This window comes from Rhamphochromis sp. 'chilingali' (genome assembly GCF_963969265.1).
Source record: "Rhamphochromis sp. 'chilingali' genome assembly, chromosome: 1".
Lineage (NCBI taxonomy): Eukaryota > Metazoa > Chordata > Actinopteri > Cichliformes > Cichlidae > Rhamphochromis > Rhamphochromis sp. 'chilingali'.
This window is the reverse complement of record NC_137929.1, coordinates 62,000,911-62,018,345: the sequence shown is the minus strand read 5'-3', so window position 1 is coordinate 62,018,345 and position 17,435 is coordinate 62,000,911. Positions and strand designations below refer to the sequence as shown.

The window sequence follows — 17,435 nt, the reverse complement described above, 5'->3', positions numbered from 1 at the left end:
TTTTACCGTCTTTATGGTGCTAGCTTAAAGTTACGGTGTAAACGTTAGCTTATATTGGAGTAAAGCTGTTACTGTTTAAACGATGTTAGCACAGAAATATTAGCTTCTGTCATGACTGATGAAGTTACTAGTTAATAAAGTTTTCAGTAAAGTGTTTAATCGCAGCCACAGATTGACAGCAAATATCTCGATTAGCTTCAGTGCATCTGTAATAAATATATGCAAGTTTCAGTGCTTTGTTTAAACTGTATGATACTTATACTGACCCAGGGTCAGTGTAAAATACAATCCTAGCTGTGTGAACAAAGCCTGGCTCCTTTAATCCTGCATGACAAACCTCAGGATGCAGGCTATTATTACTCTTTCCTGCTGGCACACCTGTCACACCTGAGAGTCAGCTAGAAACTTACAGTGACGTGGACATGCAAAGACTGCCAGACTCTGTAATACTGCAAATGATCAGTGACTCAGGTTAACACTAAACTTTAAACGGTACCTCTGTGTCTCTGTGTGCTGAACATCTAGGATTGAGTCAGGCTGCATCAGCTGAAGCTGTTATTTGTATATATCAGTATTTTTTATTCAGGTGTGGGGAAACTACGTAAGACTGCAGTGAAGCGATGCACCAGATGAATCCCTGGCCAAAGGTATCGTACTTAAATCAGACTACTGATCCAGCCACATCAGCCTTTTGTGAGGTCTGTTTAAAGTTGACTAAAAGTGAACTGCAGGTTCCTGAGAGGTGGATTGTGAGCACAGAAACACATGTTCATACATACAGCTGCAGCAAACTTACATTAATTTTAAATAGATTTGTTACTCTGATGTCTGTCTCTGTGTTAGTCCTCTGACAGACTGGTGACCTGTCCAGGTGTGCTCTACCTATGACTACTGGGACAGGCTCTAGCCTCTGTAATAGAAATTTTCTGTTATTCTCATTTAAAGTATTTAAGTGCTTATGCATATGCTTAGTTGTGACACTGTTACTGTTCAGTGAAAGTTTCTAAAACTAGATGAACTTACTTCAGCGTCAGCAGTTTGAGAAAACAACCCCCTTTACAGGTGCTGATAAGGCCAAGGGCACAAAACAGCATAACCATTGATCCGTTAGGTTTCATAGCGAGACACGTGAAGTGTGGTGTGATCAGTTTAACTTCCTCTTCCTTGGAATGCATAAAGGAGCAGGAGCACGACCTCTGTGGCAGCGCTGACATGACTGAACTGTGATGTTTGATGTGTGTTGGCGCAGTAATAAAAAGCTTGATCACAGCTCTTTCTGTGTTGCAGACTTTATTTTAAAAATTCCACGACAACCCCCCCCCCCCCCCCCCCCCCCCCCACTGTGAACCTGAATTGAATATTCAGAAGACATTTGTTTAAATAGTTCTAGAAATCTGAGCTGTTGGTGTGTCCTTGGATTGTGTGGTAATAATATTAGAGCCTGCAATCTTTCTTACTGAATCTCTACTATGAGTCATGTTACCTGAGATTAATTCTATGTTTACCTGTCAGCCTGGACGAATGTGCTGTGTGAAGGAAATTAAATTAAATCAGATCTGAACTGCGTACATTTAAGGAACCTGTTCATATTTAATTGAAATATGAACCAGTGATTTTTTGATTGCTGATTCCAAGAGAGTCTTTGTGGAAATCCTTTTTGGCTTTTTGTTATTTTAATTCTCTTCTCTGTTTTCCAGAACAGTTCTCCACAGTCACTGTCCACATGGGTCAGTGGGACCAAGAAGCACTCTGCTAATGTGGGACTCTGACCAGCAACATCCAGCAAGACCCAGACAGCGTTTTCTATCTCCCAGCTGGAGTTTTTGTTTGTCAGTGACTGGAGAGTCAGATTTTTGTTGTGCTTCACACTTGCAGAGGTAAGTCAGTTTGCAGAGATCCCTCCCACCCTGGCTTTCTTATCTGAAACAGTAATATTTCAGTGACTGCTGCTTATACCACAGGTTAATACACGCTACTGATCCCTGATAGGAGAATCATCAATTTTGGCAACAAAGAGCCTGGTGGATGTTTGTTTACAGTCTGATGATGGGACATCATGCTCTGCATCTTCAAAGTTTGCCTCCTCATTATTATTCATACCCAGTAATGTGAAGTATGCTTATATCTACTATAACTGAACCAACCTGGTGCTCTTCATTTATGGAGGCTGTTGAGTCTGAATTTTGGATGTTGTGTATCTCGTGTTCTCTGGGCTTTGTTGTCCTCAGTCTTTTTGCAGGATCAGAAAACAAAACCAGGAGGCGCGTAAATGTTTCTTCTCCATGATGTTTCTTCAAATGTTTCTTCTGGATGATGATAAGACCGTGACACGGGATGCCACCTTTGGTCTTGTGATGAAGCAAAGCTCAGGAAGAAGTGGGATTAAATGGTACCCACATGTGTGCTGCTGAGAAGGATGTACAGGGGCACCTGCAGCCAAATCCAAGCTTCAGGTTAGTTGTAGTTGCAGAATGCTAGAGGACTGAGACAGCTGAGGCATCAAATGTTTGATTAAACAGATGAAAAAGAGAAGTTTCTTCCCTATAATTATCACTTCTTAAAATCTGTAGCAACTTCAAGTCTGTCAGCGTGCTGAGCATGCTCAGAATGTGACAATATATTTTTGTTCAATATTGAATTTCTTTCAGTTGCAATTGTTAAATGAAAAAAAATAAATATATATTCTTATAATTTATCAAACTAATTTATCAAAAAATATATACATATATCTGTATTAGTTTTAATAAATTAATTTGACACCTGTATTGAAAATACCATATTGTATTCATACAGAATCAGTTTGGTATCATTGTTTGTCTGATTGTTGAAGCTAAGAGCTGCTTTGATCTGTTTAGATCTAAAGTATCCAAAGTTGAGCTCTGATGTTTCTTCACCCCTGTGTGTGATATGTGATTCCTACATGCTTGCAGAGCAGAGCGGCAGTTTGTGCTCACAGATGGTGACGGTGTGGAGAGATGGTGGTGTTTCCTCAGAAGAACCAGCAGAGTCACTTGCTGACTGATGCTCGTCTGCACTGCACAGAGGAAATCAACTGACCGAGGTTTGTCCAGTGACGTGTTATGAAATGTATATTTGTTTTATGCTTACAGTTATGTTTTTCTTGACAGAGGCTCTGCAGAGGTTAGACAAAGCAGAGAAAGCATGTGCTTTACATTTTACTGTGATTTATTGAGATATTTGTTGCCTGATGTTCAGCAGGAATGGAGAAATAGAATCAAAGGGAGATGTTTTTGTAATCATGTAAGTAAATCTTCAATATTATTTATTTGCTTGGTTATATTAGGAGTGTTTCTGAGTGAGGGGGAGAGGAGTCATCATCCAGGTAAAGTGACGTAGATCCGTGGACACACTTGTCTCCCCTTTAAAGGAGACGATCCAAGTCATCCTTAAATGTTAGTGCTTTCAAATACACAAACATTTTTAAAGGACAAAAATGAACATCCAACTTTGACTGTAATACAAAATAAATCTTTGCATGTGTGTTTTCAAACTCTCAGATGGGCAGCATATCAGTCTTGGACTGTCTAACCTGCCGGAGCAGCACTGAATGACCACCACACATGTGTTACGCCCCTAGTCTAGGCGTATAGGGACGCACATAAGGTTGGAGGAGAGAGAGACAAATCCCCGCCCTGGTTCCCAAGCCAAACATCCAAACCAGTTGTGAGTAAAAAGGTGATTTTATTTAAGGAAAAGAAGCATAGCTCCAGGGTGAGCCCAGGCCAAAATAATAAACAAAACCAACTAAGTACCACCAGAGAAAAACTAACTAAACCCTAGGAAAGAAACAGAACAAACAAATGACAGAGCTATCCCTCGCTCCCTACCCGGAAAACAGGAGAAAACGGTTCCAAAAGAAAAGGCGGCTTCCGCTTCCGCCCAAGAGTGCCTACGCTCTCAGCACCAGGAGCGGCTTTCACAATTCATGCTCACACAAATACACAATAAGAATACAGGCTGGGAAAACCAGGGTCAGGGCCGCGTCGGCTGTCAAGCTACTCGCTCGCTCCACTCTCTCTCCCTCTCTCTGTGGATCTGTCAGAGCGGCTTTTTGAAGGTAGTCACCTGCTCCATGGTCCAATCAGCCGCTCACTACTCTTCATTAGGGGAGGGACCTGGAAAGAGTCTTAAGCACAGTACAGAAACACAGGAAGAAAACAGCCCACACAGGGTCCTCATGGCCACAGCCGTAACACATGAGCATGTTCCTGCAACATTCAGCATCTGATCCTTCATCTGTGTGCTTCTGCTTTTGGTAAGTAGAGTTACCCAATTCCAGTAACTCTAAACACATGCCATCCATTTCTAACGGCCTGGTTACTTCCTGTCAGTTACTTTAGAAACCATGTGGTCACCTGACCTAACACTGTTTCTTCTTCTTCCCCTTAATGTTCAAGTGTCACATGTCAAACAGCTGGAGAGGAAACTACACCAGTGTACTGAGATGTTTCACCAACACGTGCCAGATGCTGTTCCTTCATGGTGACATCACCAGAGACAGCCCCGCCCACCTCAGGACCTCGCCATTGATCATGATGATTATAATGATGACAGCGAGCAGAACTAAGACTGTAAAAATCCACGACCAGAATGTTTCTTTCTAATTATTAATGAATACTGAGAGCCTCTTTCTGTGTTTTGTCTGTTTTGGTTGTTTTTTTTACCTCATTTGTTACTAACAAAGTTCACAAACTCACACAGTTTACATTCTGTATGTTTCCATCTTTACCAGCCACACTCTAACTGCATTTAAGAAAATAATCCTTAGAAATCGTCGTTTTTCTCTTTTGTAATTGATGATAATTCAGTGAATATACTGCGCTGCTTCCTTTTATTGCGTCACACATTGCTTTTTAAGTTTTTCAGTGTCCAGTTATTTTTTACTGCTGTTTGAATTCTCTGTATGTTTGACCCTGTAGACTGTTTGATGGACTGCTTGTCTTCCTGTTTGTTACCGCCGCCTGTTTTTTAATAAAGATTTGGATTTCTGACTTCAACACAGCCTCTGCGTGTCCTCCCTTTGTGTCCTCTTCCTCTGTGAATGTGTTGCATGTGTCACAGATTCATTTTATTAACAGCTTTCCCACAGTGAGTTGCATCAGCATTCATTCACAGCACATTTCAGAAGGATTCAGATTAATACAGTGATCTTACAGTCAGAATGATCCTGACAGAGTGCCACTGTAAATGATCTTTCATCAGGTAAATTTTAAAGTTCAGTATTTCAAAGCAGGAGTTATGAAGAATCATACTGGCATTAGGACTAATAATATGTACTTACAAAGTCAAAGTTTTTTAATTATGCTAGAATATTGGAAGACAATCAACTTTTAGTGTTTTCTGCATATTAATTATTCTGAAATAGAGACGTGACCCTAACTGTACAGAAGCACTAAACAACTGACAATCTAACAGACATCATTGGCCTGAGCCGTCATGCACAGTGAGTCTGATCCTTTGCTGTGAGAGTCTGACAAGCATGTTTCTGGTCAGTTTGGAATAAATAATATCACAATGTTGATCTTTCTTTCCAATATTCCTTCTCTTTTACAACATAAACTGTGATCAAAGCTACTTATGTTCACAGCATGTAATAATACTGACAGTCCAGGGCATTGTGGTCTGTTGAGCTAGGGTTAGGGTTAGCAATTCAAACATATGTAATCAATATTAAACGTCTCTGACGTGGGCCACTGTCCACAGTGTTGGGAAATCCATACCAGGCTGGAATGAGTCAAGGTAGGTGAGCATCCACAAGAAGACACAGCAGATGCATCCTACTAATACTGACAGGACCAGGAGACCCCAGAAACCGAGCATCTTCTCTTCAGTGCCATCCTCTCCTGTCACCCTCTCTGCCCGCAGCTCTTTGAGTATGGGGTAGATAAGGGCGCAGAGAAACCCTTATTACTAATTTGTATTATAATTCAATTTTCACGAAATATTCATATTCAATATTGGTCCTTTTATATTATAACCACGGATCCACCCAGGCTCATGGTGGGGCAGGGCTCTGTCCTGGGATGCTTGAGTACAAGGTAATGTACACCTGACCAGGTATCCAGTCTGTCAGAATTGTTTTCAATATTTGGTTCAAAAACACGAGTGACAACAAAAATCCAACTAGGATTCTTGCATATGATGAATGAAGTCTGTCTTTGACTGTATTGTCCAGCTGATCCATCAAACCCCCAGCAGGTGAACCTTATTCATGACATAACACAGCAACAATGTAAAAAATGAAACAGCAACAGTCTAAATGTAAAGTGCATTCTAAACTCCTCTTCAATAAATCATATGCAAAGAGTCATTCAGGACTGTAAAACGTGAACTACAGAACCCAGAGTCTTCATCATTAAATCTCTGGTTGCTTCATTTTTCTATCCTATATCAGACACTTTAAGGTTAGGTTAGGTAAAGTTGCATTGTCGTGGTGAGGCAAAGTGCTTTATGTGTGTGTGTGTGTGCGCGTGTCATGAACGGCTATAAAAGGCCTATAATTAAAGAACAAAGCGGGTTTGAGTTCGAGTTGCGGCAGACTGTCACTACTTGTAAGTGGAACGCAGCCTTCCTACGGCGGACAGCTAATAACAGGAATCGGACGCGGTCCACCCAAGTCCACAGCAACCACCATAGCAACCGCCTAGCATGACCTTAACATATTCTGTCTTCATAACTATCAAAAACATGAAATGATTTGCTAAGGTTTTAAGTGTTACAGCTGCAGAGAGCTATGGCGGCATCTTTGGAAGCTGTTTACATAGCTAATAATATACGATGTAACCATGGAGACAGTCAGTCACGTGAGCTAGCGGTGCACGTTTACTACAGTGAATAAGGTGATTGCGTCCACACGCTGCAGAGGGTAAAGACATTACTTCAATATTGTTTTATATTTGCCTTCTGTTGACCATCACCTCAGGTTCACCATCACAGTTTCAGCAGACAGATGCACACTGTCTAAATATGAACACATTCAAAAACTCATGTCTCAGAAATAACCACAGCTGTTCATGTTTGTCATTAGAATTTTATTTGTAAGAAAATAAGCTTCATATTGTGCATCAAATAAAAGAACATTTCACAACTCTGAGTCAACAGAAACAGGTAACAGAAATGTCTCTAATGTGTACAGTGTAGTGTAAGCATTAAAAGATCATAAAGGAAACACTAACATTTATGTGAAACTAATTGTAATAAAAAAAAATGAGCAGGTGGTTTATAGATGTAAAAGAAAGAATCTGAAAACAACACTTTTTTGGTCTAAGTGATCAAAGTAGAAAACAGAACTGATGTTCAAAAACAAACCGTAGCTGCACTAATATTACACATCTCCATTGTTGTGGTGAACAGACATGTTGCTTTTAAAACCACATGCAGTGTGTGACCATGACTGTTCACTGAGACCATGAACGCCACTTCGCTGAAGCCTTCACCTTCTTTTTCTTCTTCTTCTTCTTCTAAATTGGAAGCAGAAGGAGCACGAGCTGCTTTGATCTACTGAAAGGAAAAAGAAGAACATCTGAGCTGAAACCAGTCAGCTGAAATCAATAAGACAGGAACAAATTCAATGCAGTGTCTCAGGTGGCTTAGCCTGTTACAACTGTTGATACAAGCTAAATACGGTTAACACACAGTGTCAGGGAGCTCCAGTGTGGGAACTAGTGGCTTTAGGTTTGTAGTCATTTAACTTTCATCCATTCATTCATTTAATTCAGGAGGAAGAAATGTCAGGTTGGTGCAGGCTGGTTACATGCATTTGGTCCCATGCTGTCTTTAACTAAATGACTTGGTTCACTTTATGGCTGGGCTGTATGTGGGGTTATATCATGTTATTTGGGCAGGAGTACCTGTCCTCTGTTAGACTTAGAAAGTTTCTCCATAAGCAGAGTTTCTAACTCTTATAGCACATCTGTGGCTGACAGCTTTTTGGTGGCTCTTTTTACCCCACACTGGTTGTGAGTGTGTAAATAGCCCCACTAGTTCTTTTGGGTTGCAGTTAACTGGGGAGGAAGAGGTAGGTCTGCCATGACTAGATGAATAACAATTATCTGGGATACATAAATTTCATAATGCGTGCATATATCTCTATAAACCTGCCTGAGGGCTGCCATTTTTTACATTCAGTTATTTCTTTGTTGAATCTAAATAATGAATGTGTTACAGTTAAACTGACACTGGTCAGTGTAAATGGCTCATTGTGACACAGAAACCTTTAAATTAAACCCTATCACCTGATATCGAGTGTCAAACAATATCAAAGCTGTAAAAGCTGTTTACAGTCAGAATTTATAAAACTATGATTGTAAATAAATTCAAACAAGTGAGCTTTTCTCTTTGTGCTGAACATCAACACTGTGACTTCTTAGACTGTAAGCTTTACTTCAGCACAACCAGTTGCAGAAGCCGTCACTCCAAATGTCTTTGATAACAAGAAAAAAAATACCTTTTCATTCCACGGCCTGAAGTTCTTCTCCGACATCTTCTGCCATCGGCTTTGTCTGCTGGTTTGAAGACAATAAACCACAAAAAGATGATTTAGTCACTTTGTCTGCGTCATGCAGCTCAAATGTGTCGTGTAACGATGTTGAATAGCCGTCGTTATCCCTCTGCTGTGTCAGCAGGATTGTACTGTACAGCATCTCATTGATATGTGAGGAATGCTAATGTAACACGATAACAGACTTACATCATTAAAACATAAAGGACAGGAGATATTTAGATATTTTTATATTTATATTACATTTTATAGCTGACAGATATTACTAAATAGATAGAATTTACTAAATAGCTGGATGAACATGAAAAGTATGTCTATAATAACAAATGACCATGAGAGCCAGTAGAATTAATTCAACTGGACACTCAAAAGACGTCCTTAAATGCTCTTTAAGTGGCAGAACAAACGAACAAACAGTTAATCGCTTACTTGAGATGAAATCTGCTCAGCTACTTTGAAAACAGCTTCTAACTGGTTCCTCCTTTAACAGGATGACTGCTCAGGGGTAAGGCCATCATGCAGTCCAGCAACCTTTATGGTTCTGCTTTGATTCACCAGGAACTATTAGGGAAACCTTCCAGCGCCTCCTGTGAAAGACACAGGCATAAACACACAAACATTTATTAACATGTTCCACAGTCTTCCAGCTTGATTTTCTCATCCTGTGGACAACAACGTACATGGATGCAGGTTTATTGTTAACTTTTGTAAGGTTTATTTAATGAACATATCCAGCTGCAGCTCCACTGTGATCCTGAGCTGGATAAGCACTTAAGAAAATGTGTCAATAAATGGACAAACATCAACTTACTATATTTATCCAAACAGACGGGACCAATAATGCTTCACTGAGTTAGAGACTTTAACGTCTCTTCTATGCAAGAATGTCTCGTGCTGATATACCTGCAAACTTGACAACAAAGGTTTTTCAGACTACATGTAGCTGTCCTCTATGTCAGCTCACACATTTACATTTATGTCACACTTATTTCTGCATTTTATAATTATTACTTACATTTTGATTAGATACCTTGAGTTTGTAAATGATCAGATTACATAATTGGAATACAATGTATCCAATTCAGGGTTGCGGGAGGATGAAGCCTATCCCAGCTGATACATTGATATATTGCCATGATGACATCACAGTTAGATCTTTACTGGAAATGATAACAATTCCCCACCTCTCAAAAAGTTCTCCTTATATAGACATCAACTGCTACTTTAGAGAAAAACAAGTGTGTATTACATTGTGCATTTTGTGAAAGTGTATCTATCAGAAAAACTGTCCTCAGACGACCCTCCTATTTTTACTAAGTGTGTGTGTGAACGTGCGTGTCTTATATAAGTGTGTTCATGTTGTTACAGGCCTGAGTACGTGCAGAACTGAATGTAGACAGGCCTGGGTCCAACAGGACTTGTGGGTCCGAGACTTGTGGGTCCGAGCGGTGTGATTGCAATGATGTGCAACAACTTAAACAAATAACAAGAATAATACAGAACATCAATAGACTGATTAAAGTGCTGATAATCTGTGTGCATTAATATTTGCTCAAAGTAACATAGATGTGCTTCAAAGATTATTCTGTCAACTAATTCAACAATGGTAAATGATTAATCAATGATAATTCTGATTATAACTGTGATCATAAGAATACAAAATAAAATATCTCCTGGCCACAGCTGCCAGTTTATTGCAGGGCTAACACAATATGTGTAACAGAAAATCCACTTAAATGTTTGATATTTCTTATAATAATCATAATTATGACTATTATTTAAAGGTTTCTTTAAATAATACATTTTGATTTTTTATAACCTCTAAAATATAAACCTGAGCTGTTTCAGATTCTGACCTCTGACCTCACTGCAGCTCCTTCTTGGAAGTACGTCTGCTTCTTGTCTACCCCCAGTGTTGACCGCCTGCCCTTGATATCACGTACTATACCTGAGGAACAAAAAAGGACAAACACTTGCCTTCATTTAAGAAGTACATTCATACAGAGGTAATCTATGGAAACACACTAGTTCACCCTTTGGGAGAAATCAGTTCCTGTGAAACATTTCTGTAAATGAACATCATGTGGAGAATGAATGAAATGAGTTCTTCAGGTGACTCAGCAGTCCCACACTGACAAATGAAATCTAGTTAAACTATTAAGCATCTTTGCCCTTCTGAAATCTGTGTTAAACATTCACCAGGTCCCCCCGTGTGGTTCTGGGATCTTTGCTCACCGTTCTCATGATCATTTTGACCCCACGGGATGAGATCTTGCGTGGAGCCCCAGATCGAGGGAGATTATCAGTGGTCTTGTATGTCTTCCATTTTCTGATGATTGCTCCCACAGTTGATTTTTTTCACACCAAGCTGCTTGCCTATTGTAGATTCACTCTTCCCAGTCTGGTGCAGGTCTACAATACTTTTCCTGGTGTCCTTCGAAAGCTCTTTGGTCTTGGCCATGGCGGAGTTTGGAGTCTGACTGTTTGAGGCTGTGGACAGGTGTCTTTTATACAGATGATGAGTTCAAACAGGTGCCATTCATACAGGTAACGAGTGGGGGACAGAAAAGCTTATGGTCTTATGGTCGTGAAAATACGGTAAATTAGTTTGAATCTGAAATCATGGGTCAAACTACTTGTTCTGAGACCATTTCTTTATTTTTCACACCAAACTGTTTAATAAGATAAACTCTACATAGACTTCATCAAATATAACTAACACTTTAACAGTATCAGGAGTTCATAATACAAACTTCAAATCAACAAGAAAACAGCAGCAAACACGTGGATCAAAATTCATTAAAAAACAACATGTGGACTTCAAGGACTAAATACACTAAAGTGAAAGGTGGAGCAAAAAATAGAGGTTTAACAGAATTTGAATTAAGTAAAAGTAGTCACCTGTGATCTTTAAAATGGTCCTGATGTGTGCTGCTGTTTTTAACTTTCAACATTTCTTTGCTGCCACTGTGAATACGATTGTGTTCTTTGCCTAATTGAATAAAGGTTACACAGCCTCACTGGTTCATCTTCTGGTACAAACTGGCATTACATGGAAGTACAGCTCAAAACCAGTTTAGCTTGAGTTTATTTTTTCAGGACATAAAGTCACAGCAGGTGTTGTTTCAAAGCTGGTGGACAGATTTAGTTCATTTTGGAGGATTTAAGAGCAACTGCTGTGAAAATATTTGCAGCTTTGGGAGAAAATGATTTAAGAGAAGATTTTACAACAGCAAAAGATTAAATATGAATGAAGAATTTAAATTTAACTGAGGTAACACATTAAATGAATACATTAAAAAAAGAAGTTAATTTTGGAAACACTAAGAAAATTCAAATGAAAGAAATTGATATATATACCAATATCTGCAATTCTGATACATTATCTGTTTGGTGAAAAAGAAATTCCTATAACTTTAATAATACAGTAACAAGTACAACTACTAAACACTACTGTGTCCCAAGGGAACAAATATTAAAATGTAACAGAGATAACATTTTAGAGAATTAAAATCCCTCAAAGGAAAAAACAAACTTGATATGCATATCTATACATGCAGCTTCCTAAACATAACACTCAGGATTATTCACTGCAGGTCCAGAAATCAGAGCTACCTCATCAGATCCAAGTGTGGCATCAGCTGACACTCTTTACAGGAGATTCCATCTGAACTCTGTGGAGCCTGCTCTCAAGGTTTTTAAGTCTGAGCCTGAAACCAGAAGAGGATCTTTCTCTCTCTTCAGATTCATTGTGATCCAGTGATTTCAGTCCTGCATGATCAGGCTGATGTTTGCACAGAGCAGATAATGAAGTGAAGGTTTTTGCACATTGGTAACAGTGAAACAGTTTATTTACAGTGTGGGATCGTTTGTGTTCGGAGTATGAACTGAGATTCCTGAAGCTCTTGTCACACTGGTCACAGCTGAAGTTCACTTCCATGTGTGTACGTTCATGTTTGTTACGATGACCTGATTGTGAGAAGCTTTTGTCACAGTGTCTGCACTTGTATGGTGTCCCTCCTGCAGTGGTGAAGGATGACCCACACTAGTCACAGATGTGCTTTTTGACCCCACTGTGGAAGAGGTCATGTATTTTAATGTACTTGGTGTGTGGAAGCCGCTCCCACATTCTTTGCAGTTTTTCATTTTGTCTCCAGTGTGTCTACATTGATGTGGTTTTAGGTCCCGTTGATGATTGGAAGTTTTTCCACAAATTCACAGAGAAACTTTCCCACCACCACAGTGAAGACAGGGCTGAGAACTGGATCCATCTGCGTCGCTCTGATTCTAAACAAAGACATTGTAAGTCGGGGAATTCCTTCAACATTTTTATCCTGAAAGTCGCCTGAAACAAAGAGCATCTCTGCCAACGTCCAATTACATTTTACTGTTTACATTACAACACTCAGCTTACTGAGAGAAAATGAGTCTTCATTTTTCCTAACAGTTCATTCAGTATAACTCCATAAGTTTACTGATCAGACTTTTTCCAAACAATCAGGTTAAAATTACAAGATAAAAAAATCAATACATCCTCACAGTAACTGCACTTGTAGAGTTACTTTCTGGAGTGGATCTGTTGGTGTTTTTTCAGCTGATTTGGAGCTTTAAAAGTCTTCTCACACAGGTCACATTTGTAAGGTCTCTCCTCAGTGTGGCTAAACATGTGTTGTTGTAACTGTGCATCTGTTGTAAACGGTTTCCCACACTGATCACAGCAGTAAAGATCATTTCCAGTGTGAATCCGTAGGTGACTATTTCGGTACTGTTTGTCTCTGAACCTTTTTCCACAAAAGTCGCAGCTGTACGCCTTAATTCCAGAGTGGGTAACTAGATGCTTCTGTAAGCTGCTATTTTGAGCAAACGTCTTGCCACACAAATCACAGCTGTGTGCTTTAACTCCACTGTGCATGATATGGTGTAATTTTAAGCATTTACGATGGGTAAAAGACTTTCCACACAAGTTGCAGCTGTAAGGTTTAACTCCACTGTGGATGAGTTGGTGTGTTTTAAAGCTTTGAGCGTGGGTAAAAGACTTTCCACACAAGTGACAGTTGTACGCTTTAAATCCACTGTGGACGAGTCTGTGTGTTTTTAATTCTCCAGCCTGGGTAAAAGACTTTCCACACAAGTCACAGCTGTGAGCTTTAACTCCACTGTGGATGAGTTGGTGTGTTTTTAAGCCTCCAGACTGAGTAAAAGACTTTCCACACAACTCACAGCTATAAGGTTTAACTCCACTGTGGATGACTTGGTGTTTTTTTAAGGATCCAGCCTCGGTAAAAGACTTTCCACACAAGTCACAGCTATACGGTTTAACTCCACTGTGGATGAGTTGGTGTATTTTTAAGTGTCCAGAGTGGGTAAAAGACTTTCCACACTCATCACAGCTGTAGGTTTTCTCTCCCTTTCTTCTGTGAGGTTTGTCGGCCTCCTGAGAGCGCTGACTTCTCGCTCCATGTTCGTCCTGCAGTGACAGAGATACAAACAGAGGCAGTGAGTGAAATGCAGTCGTGGAACAAACTGAAACTCCCTCCATTGGTGGAATCAAACATGTCAACAAACACATTGTAGGTGTGTTACCACCACCTTCTGGTGACAGTATCACATTACAATGATGTGCTACAATGAGAGTTGTAATGAAAATTACATTATTGAAAAAATATTGATCAGCGGAGAAAATCTTTTACTTGAGTTCAACTGATGATATTGTTGTTTCAATGTATGCTTATAAAATATAATCTTTGTATTTTCTTCTAACTTGTGTGGTTTTTGGTTGTGAATGTAGATTCTGTGTATATGGAGGAGCCCAGGTTGGAAAAGATAAAGCTGCTGTTAACATGTTTTTAAAAACCAACCAGCTGTGCACACAGTTTCAATAACAGTGTAACTGTGATGTTTTTGTTACCTTTTGTGTTGAAGACATTCTTTCCTCTGTAGTGGCTGAGCTGAGTCCAAAATTGTTCCTCTGCTGCTCCAGCAGACTACTCCTGTTATTCAGCTGGGACACACACACAAAAAGTATATATATACACACACACATATATATATGTATGTATAAATATATATATTGATCTGCTGGAGATCTGCTGGAGCCACTCGCCTAACTTGGGAGTCACCGCACCTAGTGCTCCGATTACCACGGGGACCACCGTTACCTTCACCCTCCACATCCTCTCGAGCTCTTCTCTGAGCCCTTGGTATTTCTCCAGCTTCTCGTGTTCCTTCTTCCTGATATTGCTGTCATTCGGAACCGCTACATCGATCACTACGGCCGTCTTCTTCTGTTTGTCTACCACCACTATGTCCGGTTGGTTAGCCACCACCATTTTGTCCGTCTGTATCTGGAAGTCCCACAGGATCTTAGCTCGGTCATTCTCCACCACCCTTGGGGGCATCTCCCATTTTGACCTCGGGACTTCCAGGTTATACTTGGCACAGATGTTCCTGTACACTATGCCGGCCACTTGGTTATGGCGTTCAATGTATGCCTTGCCTGCTAGCATCTTGCACCCTGCTGTTATGTGCTGGATTGTCTCTGGGGCATCTTTACACAGCCTGCACCTGGGGTCTTGCCTGGTGTGATAGACCCCAGCCTCTATGGATCTTATACTCAGAGCTTGTGTGTCTGTGTGTATATATATATATATATATATATATATATATATATATATAATTTTTTTTTTACATATGCATCTGGAGATCATCCTACGAAGTCCACTATGAAGGCACTATTGACTATGTGCACGAGACAATGCTAACTTCCTGGTTTGAGACCGGATGTGGGGTTGTGCATTTCCGGTAGCTTTATTTTATTTATTTTGCGGTCAATCGCTACTGCGAAGATATACTCCAAAATCATGTCCAAAACTCGAAAACGGAAAGATTGCGTTAAGTTACAAAGAGCAGAAGGTGGGAACACTCACCGCTGTTGTTTCATAAAAAAATCTAATGATCAATTTTAAAGCATTTAGATCGATCAGTTGTTTACATCACTCAACACAAGCAGAACTGCATTACTGCATTACACTTTTCGATGTGGCATCGTCCACATTCAGAAGCACATCTCTGTATAGTGACTGGTCTTATGATTTAAACAGGCAAATGTTCAGCATTCAAACTACAGGTGAAGAATAGTCAAACCAGATGTTTCCCCCATTATGTCGATATCAGCTAGTCAAGTACACACCTACACAGCATGCTAACAAACCATGAAAAAAGCCACACAAAAAATGAATGATTGCTGGTAACAGTTTCTATACATTAGTATTTACGAAGGGTATGTTGTGACTTACCTTCAAAATTAAGGCGGTCCCTCGCTATAACGCGGTTCACCTTTCACCTCGCTTTTTCACGGATTTTTTAGTGCAAGTTTGCATGCTTTTTTTTACGTCACATTGTGTCCTGCGTCCTGATTGCTACAGACGATCTCCTCCGTGACGTCTCTCGTGTACAGTACAGAATCGCTGCAACGATCGCTAGCAGTGTGACTCTGAAGTGCAGTAGTGTATGTCCACGATGTCCACCAAACTTTTTGCACCGTCAAAAATAAAATTGGCTACTTGATTTCACCTATCGCTGGTTATTTTTAGAACATAACACCCGCGATAAACGAGGGACAGTTGAGAAATATAACATTTGAATCCCTTTTCTCTTTTGCTCTGAGGCGCGGGGAAAAAACATCGACAAGTCGATGAACATCATTTACAGATAGTAAAAGGAGCTTGCAAAGAAAAGTGTCTGGACTTCTTTAAGTTAGTTGAATAAGTTTCACCTCTCATCCGAGAAACTTCTTCAGTTCTAAGGTCAAATGGTGAGTCCCAGATATAAACCTAGTGGGAGTATCCCCCCACAGAGGGACAAAAGGTGATGATCGGATCATCAGGGGGACAAAAGGACCGATGACCTGGATGACTGAGAACCTTCACAGACATCATTTACAGATGTATTGGGTAAATGTCCATCTATAGAAATGTAAATCGCCGCTTGATTCATTCATCAACTTGTTTTGGACCGTAAACCAGGCGCGAATAGGACACCGGAAACAAAGCTCCCCACGGGAGTTTCCACACCGGAAGTAGCATATGCTAACGTGCACATAGTCAATTCTAAAGGCTGATTGCCCTCCCCCACGCTTGTACCTGTGGCTTCATGTCCTGAGGGTGGGGGTTGGTTGTTCTCATGCCCTGCACCCCATCCTTTGTTCATATTCCAAGACTATTTTTCTTTATGTATTCTTTCCCCCCAGCAACCGCCATATTATGATGTTGCAAGCAATTACAAACTCTACAGACTGTCTGACTCCAGTCTATACCAAACAATCTATTATTCTCAACAGAGCTAAACTCAGCATAAACTGAACCCACATTAAAGTTAGCTCGGTGCTTACCTTTAGATGATCCCACAAACCGAGAGAAACTCCGCGATGAAGCTGGAAGTCTTTCCAAACAGGAAACAGATCAGGGAGAAGAGACCCACGTGGTTCACGCTGATCTCAGCTAGGATCCAGGAGACAAGGGTGTGCAGCTCGATGCAGATATCGATCCAAACGTTGGTAATGGTATATGTTCCTGTAAGTTTACTACTCTACTCCCGTTTCATAAAAAATCATCTCTCTCTGCTCGACTCCTCTCCTGCGCACACACACTTTCTCCGCCCCCTTTTCCTGGCTCTGTGGTGATATGTTACTGTGTGGTCACGTGACTCAGCTGCACAACGTGACCACGTGGGGTGTAATTTCGAAATCTCCTTTTCCTAAACTCTTTTCCTTGGCCTCGATGAAAACGTCATCGTGGGAAGGAGAATTGTTAAGGACTCAGGGAAAGAGAGGAGCAGTGCTGAGAATTGGAACAGCCTTAGGCTGTATCCCAATTCAGGTTCTGCAACCTTAACGGTCCTCAAGGGCCCCGTACTC

The 17,435-nt window shown here is 40.4% G+C and overlaps 1 long non-coding RNA gene across 5 annotated transcripts; it reads right to left on the bottom strand.

The window, feature by feature from the left end:
- Positions 1-7,457: 7,457 nt before the first annotated feature.
- Positions 7,458-17,197, bottom strand: LOC308410798. Of its 5 annotated transcripts, none has more exons than XR_013974250.1 (7): positions 16,911-17,197; positions 14,430-14,522; positions 10,757-13,988; positions 10,378-10,469; positions 8,951-9,108; positions 8,468-8,525; positions 7,458-7,521 (listed from the first exon to the last, which is right to left on the bottom strand). It is a non-coding gene; the product is annotated as an uncharacterized lncRNA (long non-coding RNA). The 5 variants fall into 5 exon arrangements; XR_013974251.1 differs by having other exon boundaries at positions 7,458-7,518; XR_013974252.1 differs by having other exon boundaries at positions 8,468-8,522.
- Positions 17,198-17,435: the final 238 nt, after the last annotated feature.